Source organism: Stenella coeruleoalba, assembly GCF_951394435.1.
Source record: "Stenella coeruleoalba genome assembly, chromosome: 2".
Classification (NCBI taxonomy): domain Eukaryota; kingdom Metazoa; phylum Chordata; class Mammalia; order Artiodactyla; family Delphinidae; genus Stenella; species Stenella coeruleoalba.
The window spans coordinates 74,531,651-74,548,453 of record NC_137147.1 but is presented as its reverse complement, the minus strand read 5'-3'; the positions used below and the strand labels follow the sequence as shown (position 1 = coordinate 74,548,453).

The 16,803-nt window shown below is 39.4% G+C and overlaps 1 protein-coding gene across 4 annotated transcripts in view; it reads right to left on the bottom strand.

Annotated features, from left to right (window-relative positions):
• Nucleotides 1–16,803, bottom strand: part of SALL2 (spalt like transcription factor 2) — an 802,697-nt gene that overhangs the window by 539,928 nt on the left and 245,966 nt on the right. For all 4 annotated transcript variants that reach the window (XR_013826964.1, XR_013826965.1, XR_013826966.1 and 1 more), the window contains one exon: nt 42–164. The gene's annotated coding sequence lies outside the window, so the exon portion shown is untranslated. The remainder of the gene's footprint in view (nt 1–41; nt 165–16,803) is intronic.

Below are 16,803 nucleotides of genomic sequence, written 5' to 3'. Positions count from 1 at the left end.
AAGGCTGTTGGAGGTGTTCCTGTCTTGTTCTGGATACATACCTTCCAATATCCAGGTGAATTTTTCAATGGATCAGTATTTTCATCAGAAATACGCTTCACAGCAAGTAGGCTTTATGATGGTGTGGTCATACCCACACTACCCTATTCATCAAGTGGTCTGATCTGGAGGAAAAAAAAAAAGGAACTTTACTTGTACTAGTTTCTGTTTGTCTAGCAGTCCATCCCTAACCTCAGCCTTTGCACTTCTAAATTGGGAGACATTAATGAGGTTTTTCAGGATTTCCTTTATTAACCACAGTGGCATCTCTTTTCTTGGGAAGGAAAGTCAGAGGTTAGCCATTGAGATATCTTCCAATCCTGTTCCACTTTCCAGAACACTATTTGAGTGTGTGGAAGGTACTGTTCCCTGAGTTTAGTACCTTCCCCATGCTCTTTCCTTTATTTATTTCAGTTGTTCACTGGAAAGAAGGTTATATAGTCAATTTACACTGCCAATTTTCCGGAAGTACATTTAGATTCTGAACAATCTTAATTACTGCTATCTTGTACTGTTAAATTTCCCCTGGATGTCTTTTTTTTTTTTCCAGCTGTTTTTTAAGCTCACAGGGAACAGAGAGTATTGCTTTCATAATTTTCAGATCTCTTAAGGATATTCTGGGCACAAGATGACTGTTTAAACTAATATGCGTATGTTCAATCAAACTAGCATTATTCCTGGACTGTGACACGGGCAAGATAGAACATAATTCTTATTTACTTTTAAACAACGCTATTTGAGGTAAAATTGACATTCCACAAAATTCACCCATTTTGAATGTACAGTTCAGTGATTTTTGGTAAATTAGCTGACTTATGAAAGCATTACAATAATCCAGGTTTAAACACTTTTATCACCACAAAAAGCTCCTTCATGCTCAATTATAGTTAATCCCTGTTCCGATACCTGGCCACAGGCAACCAGTGATCTACTTTATATCTCCATAGGTTCCTTTTCTGAACATTTCATGTAAATGGAGTCATTCAGTACATTTAAGTTGTTCCATTTTTTGGCTAGTAGAAAGAAACCCAAAAAGCAGACTCCTGTTATTTTTAGAACGTATCTTCTCTACCATTTAAAACATTTACTGAGTATCACAAATGTAAGTCGCGTGGCAGATTCCAAACACCATGGACTCCTTACCAGATAGATATGTGTTCTAGTTATTACCAGGTGTTTGACCTGGAGTGAATTCCTCAATCTCTTTCAGCTTTAGTTTTCCTGTTGGTAAATTGGGAATGATAGTAATTCTATTGTGTGATTTCTGTATTCGAACAATGTACATAAAGCAATAGATAATTTAGCACATGGTATGTGTGCACATTTATAATATGAGGATTTTGTTGAAAGTTCCTATAAAAGGTTCCTAACCAAAGTGTTTTTCCTGCCACAAATTGCCATCCCAATGTCTCTCAAGTTGAATAATTGCAGTGCACGATGGGGCAGCCCACTTCTGAATGGCTCTCAGCTCTCTTTGTGCTGTGGACTCATCGGGGATGTCCTGTTTGTGAAGCTGGTCTCAAGCAAGCAGTGTTTGAGCCCTCCTTTTGAGTGACAGGAAACTGAGTCTAGGTCAGAAATTGTTGGTGTGTTTCTAGGACTTGTATGGGGTCTTGTCTCTGATTGGCTGGGCAACCAGATGCAGAATCCTATTTTCTGAAGAAGAATATTCCTCTGCTGAGGATACTTGGGCAGGATAAATGGAGAGGAATCCTTTGCCAGCTCCATTGTTAATCCTGTGACTTCATCTTGGCCTTAAGTCCAGGGGCTGCTGAAGACATTCTGAACAGTATGTGGCAGTGATGGAGAAGGAGGGGGATGTAGTCACGTAACTCTAGGTTCTATCTGGGAACGTGTGAAGACAATGAATACTGTGTAGAGAGATCAGTGTATGTCTGACCCTGCCTTTCTGAACAGAAATGAGCAGCATATTTAGTGTGGAACAGATTTCTCCATCTCTGCGTGTTTAGGAAGGAGGGAGCACCAATTTCAGCTGCAGTTTCCCTTCCAGCTCTTTTTATGCTTTATACTGGTATAGATGGGAAGCTGGAAAAAGCCCTAAGGACCTGTTTTAATGACTGTAAATGAGGATGAAAAGGAGGAAGGATAAGTAAGAATCACTTTGAATACTAAGGAGGGTTACAGCTGCATGTACATCAAGGATCCGAGGCTGAAGACTCAGCCACATCTCTCTGTGCCTGCACACAGTGCCCTTCAGCCTCTGCAGCCCAAACCTGTGCCTGGTGCTGCTCTGGTACCAGCTTTGAGAAAGAGCCATGTGTGAGGTGGAAAAGGCAAATACAATGAATTACAGTGTTTTCTATAACCAGGGGGAAATGCAATGATAGATAAACAAGCGTTCCAGTCACTGTAGCTCCGTCAACTAACGGGACTGTCATTACACATCACTCACCTCCATTCCCACCAGTATATTGGCCATATCATTGAATCAGATTCCTAGCCTCCTCTTTTGCCATGATTCCAAGTGAACTAGATAGTTACTCAAACCTTTCTAAAATAATCTGATTAAAGTAGGGTAATATTCACCACTCGTTGCTACATCCTACTTCATTGAAGGCATGTTCTTCAACACAAAAAGAACAAAGAAGAGAAATGGGAAAAGCAAATAATTTTTTATTGATTTCTCCTAGGTTTTCACAAAAAACTTTCTTAAAGATTTTAAAGTGAATATACCTTCTTTTCCGTAAGGGAGTTAACATCCGAGTGCCCTATAAGCTCACTCTCATGTAGCTCATTTCCAAGAGTATTAGAGTGTATTATGTGTTGACTATTCATGCTCTCTCACCCTTACTGTGCTAATCTTTAGCTGGAGTATATTTTCTATACTTGGCCTCACTGTGGACTTTGGACACGGCAATGTGACCAGCTTTGACCAATGGAATGTGAGTGGATAGGAAGTATGTTCTATCATAGCTAAACCTAAATATGTTCACATGGCATGTCTTCTTTTGTTTCTTCCCTGCACTTACCAGGTAGCGGTTGTCCTTTCAGCTTTTATCCATAATGTGAAGAAGACACAAGGTCCAGACTAAAAAGATAACTCATAGTAGCAGAACGGAATCGTCCTGTATCCAAGAGCAGAGCCTCCGAGTGCTGGGACTGCAGCTGACCCACAGCTAACATACCATGGACAACTCAGTACTTTGTTCTTGTGAGCCACTGAGATTGTGAGGTTGTTTGTACTCAGCATTACCCTAGTCAAAGTTGACTGATATATGAAGTCATATCAATTCTGTCTTCTAAATATTTCTCACATTCAACCACCTCTTTTTTTTTTTTTTTTTTTGTGGTATGTGGGCGCTCGCTGTTGTGGCCTCTCTCGTCGGGGAGCACAGGCTCCGGACGCGCAGGCTCAGCGGCCATGGCTCACGGTCCCGGCCGCTCCGCGTCATCTGCCTGGACCGGGGCACGAACCCGTGTCCCCTGCATCGGCAGACGGACTCTCAACCACTGTGCCACCAGGGAAGCCCCAACCACCTCTTTTTACTTGCCTTGTTACTATACTGGTCCAGGTGCTCATAACCTCTCACTGAGTTGGTTGGAATAACTTCTTAAATGTATCCCCTATCCATGAGCTCTTACTTCCCAAATCTATCCCTGAAGTTATCATTCTAAAATACACATCAGATTAGATTGCTGTTCTATTTCAGGACCTTCTATGGCTCCCCATGACGCAAAAGTAAAAGCCAAGGTTTATGTGGCCATCTACAGTATTACTTCCAGTAAGTGTTCATCTTCCTCCCCAGTATTACACCAAGATTTCTGAACATCAGCCATATCAAATGAACTCACTCTCATATTTTCTTCTTATAAATATTATTTCTTTCTCAAGTTGGCAAAATCCTATTCAATCTTCAGGACCCAGTAAATGTCACATTTACTTTTAAAAAGATTTTCCAGGTTACATAAATTATATTTATTTGCCCTCTCCCTCTTTTAGTGTTCTGTGCACAGTTTTGTAAGACCACATATCTACTATGCTAAGAATATTTTTTGGTTTTAACTCTTCACTAGTCCAAATTCCACAAGGATAGGGGCCCATACATATTATTCTTTAATCCCAGCTTTTATTATTGTCCCTGACTTATAAGAACCATTCAGTAGATCTGCCTACAGCTTGACCACAGTTTACTTTTGACAAGTGCACTGATTAATGAGAGCTGGTTTGTGAAGCTGGTTTATATGAGTGGGTTGGAAACCTTCCACTACGGGAACACTTGAAGATACTTCTACTTCATTATATCCCTCAAGCCAACACATGGCTATGTTTCCCACTCTTACACCTGGTTCTTACTTAAACCATCATCCCAGGAGGCCAATGTGCCCCCATCTAAGCATATGTATCAACACAGCCATACAGAAGTTTGTCTCCATATATTCGTGGTTTTTAACATCAATTGTAAATGAAATGGTGCGTGAAAATTCTGTATGTTTTTATAACGTATCATTTCTATACTTTACGATATCTCCTTTGACTCTCTTCGCTCTTAGTACAGCTTACCCAGGACCTTTTGATGAGTCATGGTAGATGACCGTAAAGACAACTCTTATCATTAAATGAATCTTCCTCAACTTTCTGCTTTCCACATGAAACATTCCTGCTTTTACACATATAATTCACTTTCCCTCCCCTAATAATAAAAAAGATATCTCTCTTCCTTTTAAATAGTGCGCCTCTGTCCAAACGCTTCACCCACTCCATTCACTTTGACTTCTCTGGCACCTCAGCCCACTGATCGTCCAAACTCTATGGTCTGGTTCTTCAGGACTTTCTTGCTACTGATTTCTTCCCATCATTTAAAATATTCAAGCATGCTCCTCTGAAAACATATTTAATATTCCTCCAAACTCATACATGCCTCTCCTGTAACCAATCTATTTTTTCTCAGAAATACCAATGATCTCTTTATTATTAAATCCAAAAGGTATTTTTTACCTCCTTCATCTAGACAAGTGTTTCTCAAATTCTAATGTGCGCAGGAATCTTATTAAAATGCAGATTCTGACTCAGGAAGTCTGGGTAGGGCCTGAGCTTCTGCATTCAGAATAGCTCCCCGGTGATGCAGATGCTACTCACCTGCAGACCACATTCAGAGCAGCCACTTTCTGTAGTGCTTGCCACTCCTTTCGGAGACTTTTGTGTTCCTGGCAGGAAGGAGGTGAGGAAGGTTCACAAAAATTGTGAACAGCTCTTTCTTTCTCTATCTGACCAATAGAGGGGGCTGTTGTGTAAACTGGAAATGGTTTTTCTATATAAGATCAGAATAATCGCACAAAAACCTTCCTTCCCTACAGTTTAAAGAGATATTCGGACACCACTTTTTGCACAATGACATGTAAAGCATCTCAGACGCCAGAGGCAGGCAGTCTTGTTAAGACAGCCTCTCTCCCAACACACCTTACAACGTCCATCAGAAATCTAAATCCTGTGTCATTCCTTCTCAACCTCACAGCAACCTGGGTTCAAGTCCACCAGTCATCAGACTTTTGTTTGTGGAGAATCTCCCAGAAAGGAGCTCACTGCCTCCTTACTGCTCCACCATGACCCTGGTGTTCACCTTGATGCTTGAGGTGCTCCTGTTCCTGAGTGAGTACTGTTCCATTTTACTCTCTTGTCTACACATGGAACATTGCTTTGGACTGACTTTGAATAGACTTTTTGTTCTGGCTGAGTTCATTGATTCAGCATTGATGTTTCAGGAGGAGCCGGAGCCCAGTCAGTGACCCAGCCTGACGGACACATCACTATCTCTGAAGGAGATCATCTGGAGCTGAGGTGCAACTACTCATCTTCTGTTTCGCCCTCTCTCTTCTGGTACGTGCAGTACCCCAATCAAGGACTCCAGCTTCTCCTGAAGTACATATCTGGAAACAGCCTTGTCTCAGGTATCAAAGGTTTTGAGGCTGAATTTAGGGAGAGTGAGAAGTCCTTCCACCTGAGGAAAACATCAGCCCATTGGAAAGACTCGGCCAAGTACTTCTGTGCTCTGAGTGACACAGTGACTAAGACTACAGTGGGAGCTGAACACAAATCTCCTGAGACTGAGTAGCTTAAAAGACTCAGGGTCTCAGCCTATGTTATTTTCAGGAGGTTGGCATGTTCTGTGAAGGCAAACAGTACGGAGAATACAGAATCCTGAAAGTGTTTGGTTCCCGTGGGCATCTTAGATTTCTTTTCTCTTTCTTTATTCTTTTGCAAAGGAAAGACTATTGTTTTCTTAATTTCAGTGCTCTCAGTGGTCTTGAGGCTGGTGGGTGGTTTTTTGTCAGTTACACCTGAGAAGGCTGTGCCTATACTGTACTGTTTTGTTCAGAGTAAGTTTTTATGTCATAAAAAGAAAACCCAATCTTAATATTCTTTTTCAAAATATAGTTGACAATTCCAAGGTATTTGTTCTCACTTACTTAGTTTGGTTCAAACAAATGGGATTCTGGTTGGAATCACATTGGAAACTGACATTTTAGGATATTATGTTTTCCTACCCAAGAATATTATATGCCTCTTCATTTATTCAGGTCTTGTTTTAGTCCTTTAAAAGTAAATTTTGCTTGCTTGTTTCCAGAAAAGTTGGAAAAAATGAAATGAATCATTGAATAAGTGGAGAGTTGATGTCTAGTATTCTGTGTCTGTTCCTCTCTCTGAACAGGGAAGAGAGCCCACAGAAAGTGGAGCAGCATCCCCAGTCCACAAGTGCCAGGAGGGAGAGGTTTCTATTTTTAACACAGCCACACACACAGCAAGAGTGACAGTTCCAACCATTAAGAAGAACATATCTCTGTGCAGGTCATAGGCTCAGACTCCACCTTCTGCTCTGTAATCATGGGGACCCCGCCCACGTTCAGTCTGTTCACAACCCCACAGAAGGAGGCACTCACTTTCACACAAAATGATGTTTCTCAGAATTCATACCTGAAGTTGTTCTCTTTCCTCCTTTCTGCACACTTCGTTAGGCAATATAAAAATATTTTACGAATGATGATTGTACACAAAGAGCTTACTACCTAACAGTCATAGGAATATCTCTCTCATTAGACTTAAGCTTTATGAAGATATCAATTTTTTTTTTACCAATAAGCATTCACTGAACAATGGTTGAAAGAATGAATGGCTGATAATATTTATACCCATATATACAGGCAAATTTATAGCCAATGGTTAGAATTTGTATGGAAACTAATTTCAGCTCCCTATAAGGAAAAATGAACAATTAGAGGCTTTTCGAAACAAAACAGACTGCTTTGAGGTGTAAAATACTCCTCATTACAGGAACTAGTCAAAGAAAAGTGGAATGTCCATTTTCCAGTGATCTGCAGAAACGATTACAAAACAATATGATTTTGCACCAAACTAAGAATTTTAAGTTTTAAATGAGGGAAAATACCGTGAAAGAACTGAACAACCAAAAAGCTTGTAAAATTCACCACAGATTAAAAAAAAAAATCACTTCCAAATTCATGGAAATTGGATTTTGAATTTTTACTTGACGCATGTGTAGGAATTTAAGTGAGGGCAATGGTAGGAGAACTCATTCCAAGCAGGGTAAACTTATTAAGAGCAAAGATCAAGAAACAATAAGCAAGAAGAGTTTAGGAAATTAAAAGTTTTTAATATTACTGAAAGGGACAATTTTTATTGGATGGTACTGTGAGATAATATGAAATGTTACCTTGAGGCAGTAGTTCACCCAAGAGGGCCACACACAGCTCAGAACTGGGTTTCTTTCCAGATAAAAATACAACATGTCATGAGATTACCTGTCTTTAGCATAAGCAACATTAAGGAATATCTTGAAATTGTTTTTTAGAATGAGCTATTAATCTAAATTTAAACTGGTAGATAATATCAAAGTTTTACTTTTACAAGCACACTTCTAAATGTATAGAAAAACTGCATTTCCATAATGATTGATTCAATAAACAAATAAATTTCGTTTTCCCTGAGCAATTCTACCACCAACTAATCGCCATATTGCAGGAAAGGAAAAATCTAAACACTTTCCCAATGTGTTGCACTTTAATGATCACTTTGCAGCATGAGTTTTGTTTAGACGTAGGGGGAGACTAATAGCTTCTCTGCAGTCATTAACCTCCCGTAAAGGACAAACTTTTAAATCAAATAATACAGACCAAACAAATAAAAATAACTACATTCTGCTTTGCTTTGTACTTTGTTCTCTTCATCTGGCTGCAAAAACCCTTGCATGATTTTCACTGAAAATAACTCCTGAATTCATGTGAGATTTTGCCCTCCTCAGTACTTGTACTGGTATAGTTTAGATATGTTCCCATCTACTTCCCTGCTCTTCAGGGTACTGAGTTGCCATAAGGATAAGCCAGATAGATAGTCATTATTAAGGCTAATTTCTAATTTACCCCCACTGTGCCTTTTATCATCACAAACATGTTTGTTGTCTAATTTGACTCACTCTTAGAAGAGCATGGTTTGATGTACTTAAAAAAGGATATTCCTTCAGGCAGCAATATACTAAATTTTTAGGGGTCTTATAGCTCCATTTTTCTATTAAATGGTGCAGGGTTGAGAATCAAGTAAGCACATAAAAAATAGACAACAACACTGTAGTAAAACTAAAATTGTTATTCCACCGTTTGGTGATTTAGTTTATATCCACATCATTCAGAAAGAGAAAGGCTTTCTTCAAAAGTAGAAACTGAGAAGAGTGAGGAAGAGAAATTATTTTATTGAATAAAAGACTTTCTGTAACACTCAGTGATGGATGAAGTGAGAGATGTGGAAACTTCCAGTCAAAGTTTGTACATTTTACTTTCATCAAATGTCTATGATCCATTCCAGAAAAGCAACCCATAGATTTAGAATAGTCCCACTCACCATTGTTTCATCAAGGAAAAGTTTTCTTGGTGCTGAATGTTGGGTAATGCTATATTTAGGGTCTTGAATGGTGGAATAGACCAAGAACAATTTAAGAGAAAGGGAGGGTAAATAAGAATAGACCATGGACAGAGAAGATTTGTCCAAAAGAGACTATTCAAGATTTGCTTTAATCTATCATTAACACTGAAATTTGAAAGAGTTATTAGAATAGGTTCACAGACTCTCAGAACTAGAAACCATTGTAGAAAAGAGGGTAAGCACAAAGATGCAAGCCATGAACACATCTGCTTTGCAGACATATTCATTTAAGTGGATATCTGTGGTTTTCGAGTTTTTTTCGACACGGTAGAGCTGCCATATCATTGTGAGTTGTGGAAGTTAATCACTGGACCATTTTAGGGAACATCATTCATACCTTAGCCTAAAATATAGAGAAAGACAATGCAGAGATATGAAGAAAGACAGATCTGAGAGCATCATCAGAGCCTATATATCCAGCTCTGCCTGGAATGGCAAAAGTCAAAATACTCTCATTGGGAACAAGCCAGCATGATTTGAGATTCTGTCATTTACAACAAATAGATCCATAATTAATACAGAAGAAGGTGGGGGGGAGCCTTTTGGTTTTGTACTATTTTATGAGCTGAATTTATGGTGCTGAGAAGCATTTTTCAGTCAAAATAACTAGAGTGATGTAGATACAGATCATCACTGGTCTACCTTCATTATAGTAAATATGAACCAGGTTAATCCTATGTATGTTTTATGAATTTCTGATGGGAAAAAATTAGAAAAATACTGAAAACATCCACAACTCTGCCACATAGACAAGCACTCATTATTTTTACTTATTTCTATCTTTTTCACAATTTTGCACGTTGTTACATCATATTATAGAGACAATTTTATGTCCTTTTTATTAACACTCAGTTTTGTCATAGATATACTCACTTAAAAATACCTTGTATTCATACTTTGAATTGATTACTATTCTACACCATAGATATACCACACTTAACTTTATAATTTTCCTGTTTGGGGATATCTTGATTATTTATTTCCAGTTTTTCATCATTTTAAATAGCATTATGGTATACGCCTTTAAATAAAAATTTGAATTTGAATTTCTCATCATTTTATTAGAACAGCATCCTAGAACTGGAATTAGTGGTTCAGTGGGTAAAAACAGGTTATAGTCTTTTTGCTCCTTGTGTCTCGGGAATGGGGAGTTAGTGTTTAGTGCGGACAGAGTTTCAGTTTAGGAAGGTGAAAAATTCCGGAGATGGATGATGGTGGGAGCTGCACAACGATGTGAATGTACTTAGTGCCACTGAACTGTACAGTTAAATACGGTTAAAATAGTATGTTTTATATTATGTGACTTCTACCACAATAAAAAACATTTCCAAAAAGTATTCTAAATGTATCATCTCTACTCCCTAACACCTTTCTTACTTGAACCCACTACAGTCAGATTTTCATCCCTACCATTCCGTTGAAATCACTCTTGCTGAGGTCACCAGTGAGTTTTAAATTTTATTTATTTATTTATTTATGGCTGTGTTGGGTCTTCGTTTCTGTGCGAGGGCTTTCTCTAGTTGCAGCAAGTGGGGGCCACTCTTCATCGCAGTGCGTGGGCCTCTCACTATCGTGGCCTCTCTTGTTGCGGAGCACAGGCTCCAGACGCGCAGGCTCAGTAGTTGTGGCTCACGGGCCTAGTTGCTCCGCGGCATGTGGGATCCTCCCAGACCAGGGCTCGAACCCGTGTCCCCTGCATTGGCAGGCGGATTCTCTACCACTGCGCCACCAGGGAAGTCCACCAGTGAGTTTTATATCAACAAATGCAATGATGCATTACCATTCCTTATCTTATTGAGTGTCTCCGAAGAATGTGGCATTATGGCTACTCTCTCCCTGAAACACCATCTTTGCCTGGATTCTGGAACTCCACATTCTCCTGGTTTGCCTTCTTCCTTGCAAACCGCTCCTGCTCAGTCTCCTTTTCCTACATCTTCCTCCTCTTGCTGGTGTCTACATGTTGTGTTTTCTCAGAGCTCAGTCCTCAAACATTTATTCTCTTCAAATGGTCTTGGAGGGGTTCAGCACATGCCACCCCAAAACAGGCCACTAGTATAAAAGCACTTAAGCCTAACCACTTTGGGTCTTCATTTTTCTATGAGGACTCCTATGTACATGTAAAAATTATTAAATAAAATCTCTATGCTTTTCTCCTGTTAACCTGTTGTATGTCAACTTACTTCTCAGGTCCAGATGGAGAACCTAAGAGGGAACAGGTAAAGCTTTAGCTCCCCTACAATCTCATCTAGGGATATGGCTTTAATTACTATTTATACACTGATGACACACAAATTTACATTTTCATCCCAACCTTCTCTATTGAAAGCCAGGCTCATATATACTGTAATCTATGTAACATCTACACTGGATATCTAATTGGCATCTAACATATCCTTAACATAAGGCCTGATTTCCCCCCATAGGTTCTTCCCTCACTCTTTTCCATCTCAAAAAAAAAAAAAAATGGCAATATAATTCACCTTACCAGAAATCTAGGGACTCCTCCTTAATTCTTCTGTTTCTCCCATACCCCACATTGTCAAACAAACCTGGCACAGAAGATTTATTTTTTTCTCATAAATAGTTTGACTTTGTTTTTCAGTTCAAACAATGATGTTACACGATGGGTTTCAGTGACCACCAATTCATTTCTGAATTCAAAGATGACAGATACATAGATAGATAGATAGACAGATAGATAGATAGATAGATAAGATCAAGGAATCTTGTCTCGAGGTTGCTGCCTAATTAAAACACCTCCCTGTCTTGCAATATTTCTTGCCTAGCTGTTCAGGACTTTCCCTCAGAAGCCAGGAGCCAATGAACTGCTTACTTCTTTGGTACCTTGGAGATTTTAGACTCTGGAGCAATGTACCATAGTAAGATTCAGGATGGTGGAGGTTTTTTTAAGGGAGAGTTAAGAGTGGAAAGTGAAATGGGAAAAAGGCAGCATGATATCTGGATCTCAAGCATGTTTTAAAGCAGTTTTAGGGAAAAAAATTCTAATACACAAACCCATACACACACACACGCACACACACACACACACATGACTAGATTCCATTAGAATTATCTATGCCTGCATAAACCTTGGAAAACCTTCATATAATTTCAAGAATATAGGAATCCCAGTTTAAAGACTACTGGTCTAAAATGGGACAGGGAATTCCCTGGCAGTCCAGTGGTCAGGACTCTGCACTTCCAATGTAGGGGGCATGGGTTCAATTCCTGGTCAGGGAAATAGATCCCAAATGCCTTGCAAGCACAGCCAAAAATAATACAATACAATACAACACAAATAAAGAAAAAAATTTTTTAAGTAAAATAAAATGGGACACTCTAACACACTTGTCACAATATACTTACTGAGAACTCATTCCTCCCCACTGATTTGAGATACTGTCTTTAACATATACTGAATTTCCATATACAATTAGGCTTAATTATTGATTTGCTATTCCATTTAATTGACCTATCTGCTTAGTCTTAACTTGTACTTAAGAAGGTTCTTGGGCTTCCCTGGTGGCGCAGTGGTTGAGAGTCCACCTGCCGATGCAGGGGACACGGGTTCGTGCCCCGGTCCGGGAAGATCCAACATGCCGCGGAGCAGCTGGGCCCGTGAGCCATGGCCGCTGAGCCTGCGCGTCCGGAGCTGTGCCCCGCAACGGGAGAGGCCACAACAGTGAGAGGCCCGCGTACCGCAAAAATAAAACAAAAAACAAAACTATAATTAACACTGTATGTATACATTTTGTAATTTAATATATCCAAGAGAGATCCACAAGTTCAGCTACTTGAGTTAATTTTGCTCCTGCTAATGATTGGTTTTAAAGGGAGTTTAGAGTAGCTATTGCATAACCAGCTTGGTATTTTTTCTTTTCAATATTTAAAGTAAGATTATTTTAAAAACATGTCAATTCAGAATTTTGTATGAGAGTGTCCAAAAGATCTGTTCCGGGCATGAAGGCATTTTGAATAACAGAAGTACAATCATGAGATCCTTTAATTGAGAAGTGTAACGAAGTTGAATAATATGTGGAGAAATTAATATTTTATGATTAGTCAGCTAACTGGTAGACAAAGTTTGAGTGTTTTAGATTGGAGAACAATTTGTACTGTATGTAGTACCATCAGATTTAAATGGAGATTCCGGAGCAAGATCTGAAGATGCTTCAACCAATTTAGCCAAGGCTGTAATTACTTTGAGACAAGGAGTATAAGTTTTGTTGAACTTTAAGGGGTAGGCCATGATAGGCAATGGGTCTTTGTTGTTTGCCATGTTGTTTAGTAATATCCTTAGGCATGGCTTTCCTTTTACATTCATACACAAAGAAAGGTTTATTACAATCAGTGGTGAACTTATGATCAGCTGTCTTATGGAGGTGTATGTCACCTGCAATATATTCCCTTTAGAGCTGGGCGCACAGAATATAGGGGCTTCTGTGGCTCTTTTAGGGTCCCAATTGAGTTAATGGGAAAAATATAAATTCAAAGGTTTGATAACCTAATGACCAAACTCTGGCATCTATTTTGGCCTTTCTGAACAGAGCTGGGATGTCAAAACTAACAGAGAAGAGAAGGGGACCTCTGTGACAGGACTCCATGTCTGCAAGCTTCATTCTAATCTTCTGCAAAGGGAGATTATCTTTTCTCCTGCTATTAGGTCCCAAGATAGGTAACTGGACAGATGTTGTGGTGAATAATTATATTGATTGCTATATCAATATATAGGTTGAAAAAGCTGCAGTAACTAGTCTAAAGAGATTTGCCTTCTTATCATAAAGTGATTTATTTCTACCTTAGGTGAAAGAAAAGCATACATAGGTGTAAGGATACATGATCATTACATCTTAGGTTGTTTCCATAATCCATTATATGTAGTATTTTAAAATAAGTTCCATCACAGACGCAACGACTAAACACAGCATTTGGTCGAATCATCAATCTCCCTTTCAATAACAAATTTACCTCGTGTTTATTTTCAGATGTAATTGCTATCAGTTGAAGAGCTGGTTAATGCAAAAGGAAGTCTGGGTTCAGTGAGACTCTCACCTAGTCCACAGAGAAGCTGACATGACCCACATCAACTTGCTCCTCCAGGAAACCCCTGTTTCCTGTTGCGGGGCAGCAGCAACACATAGCTCAGCAATTCTTCCCTCACCCTGTCAGGCTCACCTCACCTTGCAGAGCCTTGAAATTGAAGAAGACACTTTCCATCTAGAGGAAGACCTCAAACATGCTTCTCTCCAGCCTTCTGAAGGTGGTCATGGCTTCACTGTGGCTAGGTAAGGATGGCCCCAGTGGGATTGTACCCCTCTAGGACCTAAGGACTGGGGGAACAGGTGGTTTATGGGCACCCTGGGAAGAAGGGGCAGTAGAGTGTAAAATAGAATTTCTTTGTTCCACAGTACTTATTCTTAAACTTCTGATTCTGCTTTTTTTTTCTTTAGGATCCAGTATTGCCCAGAAGGTAACTCAAGACCAACCAGTAATATTAGTGCAGGAGAAGGAGGTTGTGACCCTGGATTGCATATATGACACAAATGAGTTCACTTATAGTCTATACTGGTACAAGCAGCCCAGCAGTGGGGCGATGATTCTCCTTATTCGTCAGGACTCTTATAACCAGCAAAATGCAACAGAAGGTCGCTACTCACTGAATTTCCAGAAGGCAAACAAATCCATCAAACTTGCCATCTCAGCTTCAAAGCTGGAGGACTCTGCAGTGTACTTCTGTGCACTGAGTGAGCCCACAGTGAGAGGCGTGTTGGAGGCAGGTATACCAAAACCCAGGGCTCTGCTTGATACATCTGCCTGCTATAGGGACCAGGACAGGGAATTGCCTTCACAGACAGGAAGTGGTTAGGGCTGTGGCAGCACAGGTGTAGGGTTAGAGGGAAAGCACTCCTTCTAAGAACATATTTCTCTGGGTTCGTAGACCAGGTCTAGAGCTATCATTCATCAAAAACAACCTTATCCCTGAAAATCTGGGTTCAAATTTTTTATTGAAGACAAAAAATAGCCACATAAAATCCTTGCCATTTAGTGATTAGAATGAGCTAGAAGAATTGACTAAGGAAATTCAGAGACATCTGATTCAAAAATTAGTAAAAATATGCGTGAATTTTTGGATTTTCAATTTGTTCATTAAATATTTATTGAATATATATTCTATTACAGGTATTGTTTTGAATAAGGAAGGTTGTGAAATCTTTTTGTGATTTTCCTCTTTTTGAATATTGTGCAGTTTTACACTGTTTAATGAAGTCATTTAATTTAGTTTTGTTAGCTGAGTTAATGGTACACTTGTTTACTTTCTAAGGTGCCTGATATGTCACAAACTTTGTGCTAATCCTCATTCTATTAACATCTCTAGCATGGAATAGCTCAATTACCATAATATAAGCTTTACCTGCCTCCCATCAGTCTTATCCACAAAAAGATCAATAATTAGTGGCTCTTAAAAGGACATTGTGAGAAGCAGACTATGAATTATCTTGTTTCTCTGCTCTTGCCCTTCACTGCACCACTCCTTCAAAAGTATTTTTGCCATCATGTGGCACATTTTGGAAACCTCCAGGCCCTCTTTTTCAATCAGTGTTACACAATCCCAAAAATTCCCTCAAATTTCCTCCTTCTACCTCTAATCCCATTTTCTCAGTGTCTTAAAATTTGAATGGTAATGGGTGGTTGCTAAGTGATCTTGTATTGTAACTGCCTCTTATATTTGCATTTCAAAAGCAGTTGAGTAGAGTAGAAATCTTAAAAGGAATGTCTTACAGTCCGTTCATTAAGTGGTGCTGGAAAAATTGGACAGCTACGTGTAAAAGGATGAAATTAGAACAGTCTCTAACACCATACATGAAAATAAAGATCTAAATGTAAGACCAAATAATATAAAACTCTTAGAGGAAAACATAGGCAGAACACTCTCTGACAAAAATCACAGCAAGACCTTTTTTGGTCCACCTCCTAGAGTAATGAAAATAAACCCAAAAATATACAAGTGAAACCTAATGAAACTTAAAAGCTTTTGCACAGCAAAGGAAACCGTAAACAAAATGAAAAGACAAGCCACAGAATGGGAGAAAATATTTGCCAATGAATGCACAAACAAGGGCTTATTCTCCAATATATACAAACAGCTCATGCAGCTCAATGTCAAAAAACCAAACAACCCAGTCAAAACAATGGGTGGAAGATCTCAATAGACATTTCTCCAAAGAAGACACACATGGCCAAGAGGCACATGAAAAGATGCTCAACATCATTAATTATTAGGGAAATGCAGATCAAAACTACAATGAGGGGGGCTTCCCTGGTGGGGCAGTGGTTAAGAGTCCGCCTGCCGATGCAGGGGACACGGGTTCGTGCCCCGGTCCGGGAAGATCCCACATGCCACGGAGCAGCTGGGCCCGTGAGCCATGGCCGCTGAGCCTGCGCGTCCAGACCTGTGGTCCACAACGGGAGAGGCAACAACAGTGAGGGGCCCACGTACCGCAAAAAACAAAACAAAACAAAACAAAAACTACAATGAGGTATCACTTCACACTGATCAGAATGGCCTTCATCCAAAAATCTGCAAACAATAAATGCTGGTGAAGGTGTGGAGAAAACGGAACCCTCCTACAATGCTGGTGGGAATGTAAATTGATATAGCTACTATGGAGAACAGTATGGAGGTTCCTTAAAAAACTAAAAATAAAACTCTCATATGATCCAGCAATCTCACTTCTGGGCATATATCCAGAGAAAACCATAAATCAAGAAGACATATGCACCCCAGTGTTCATTGCAGCTCTATTTACAATAGC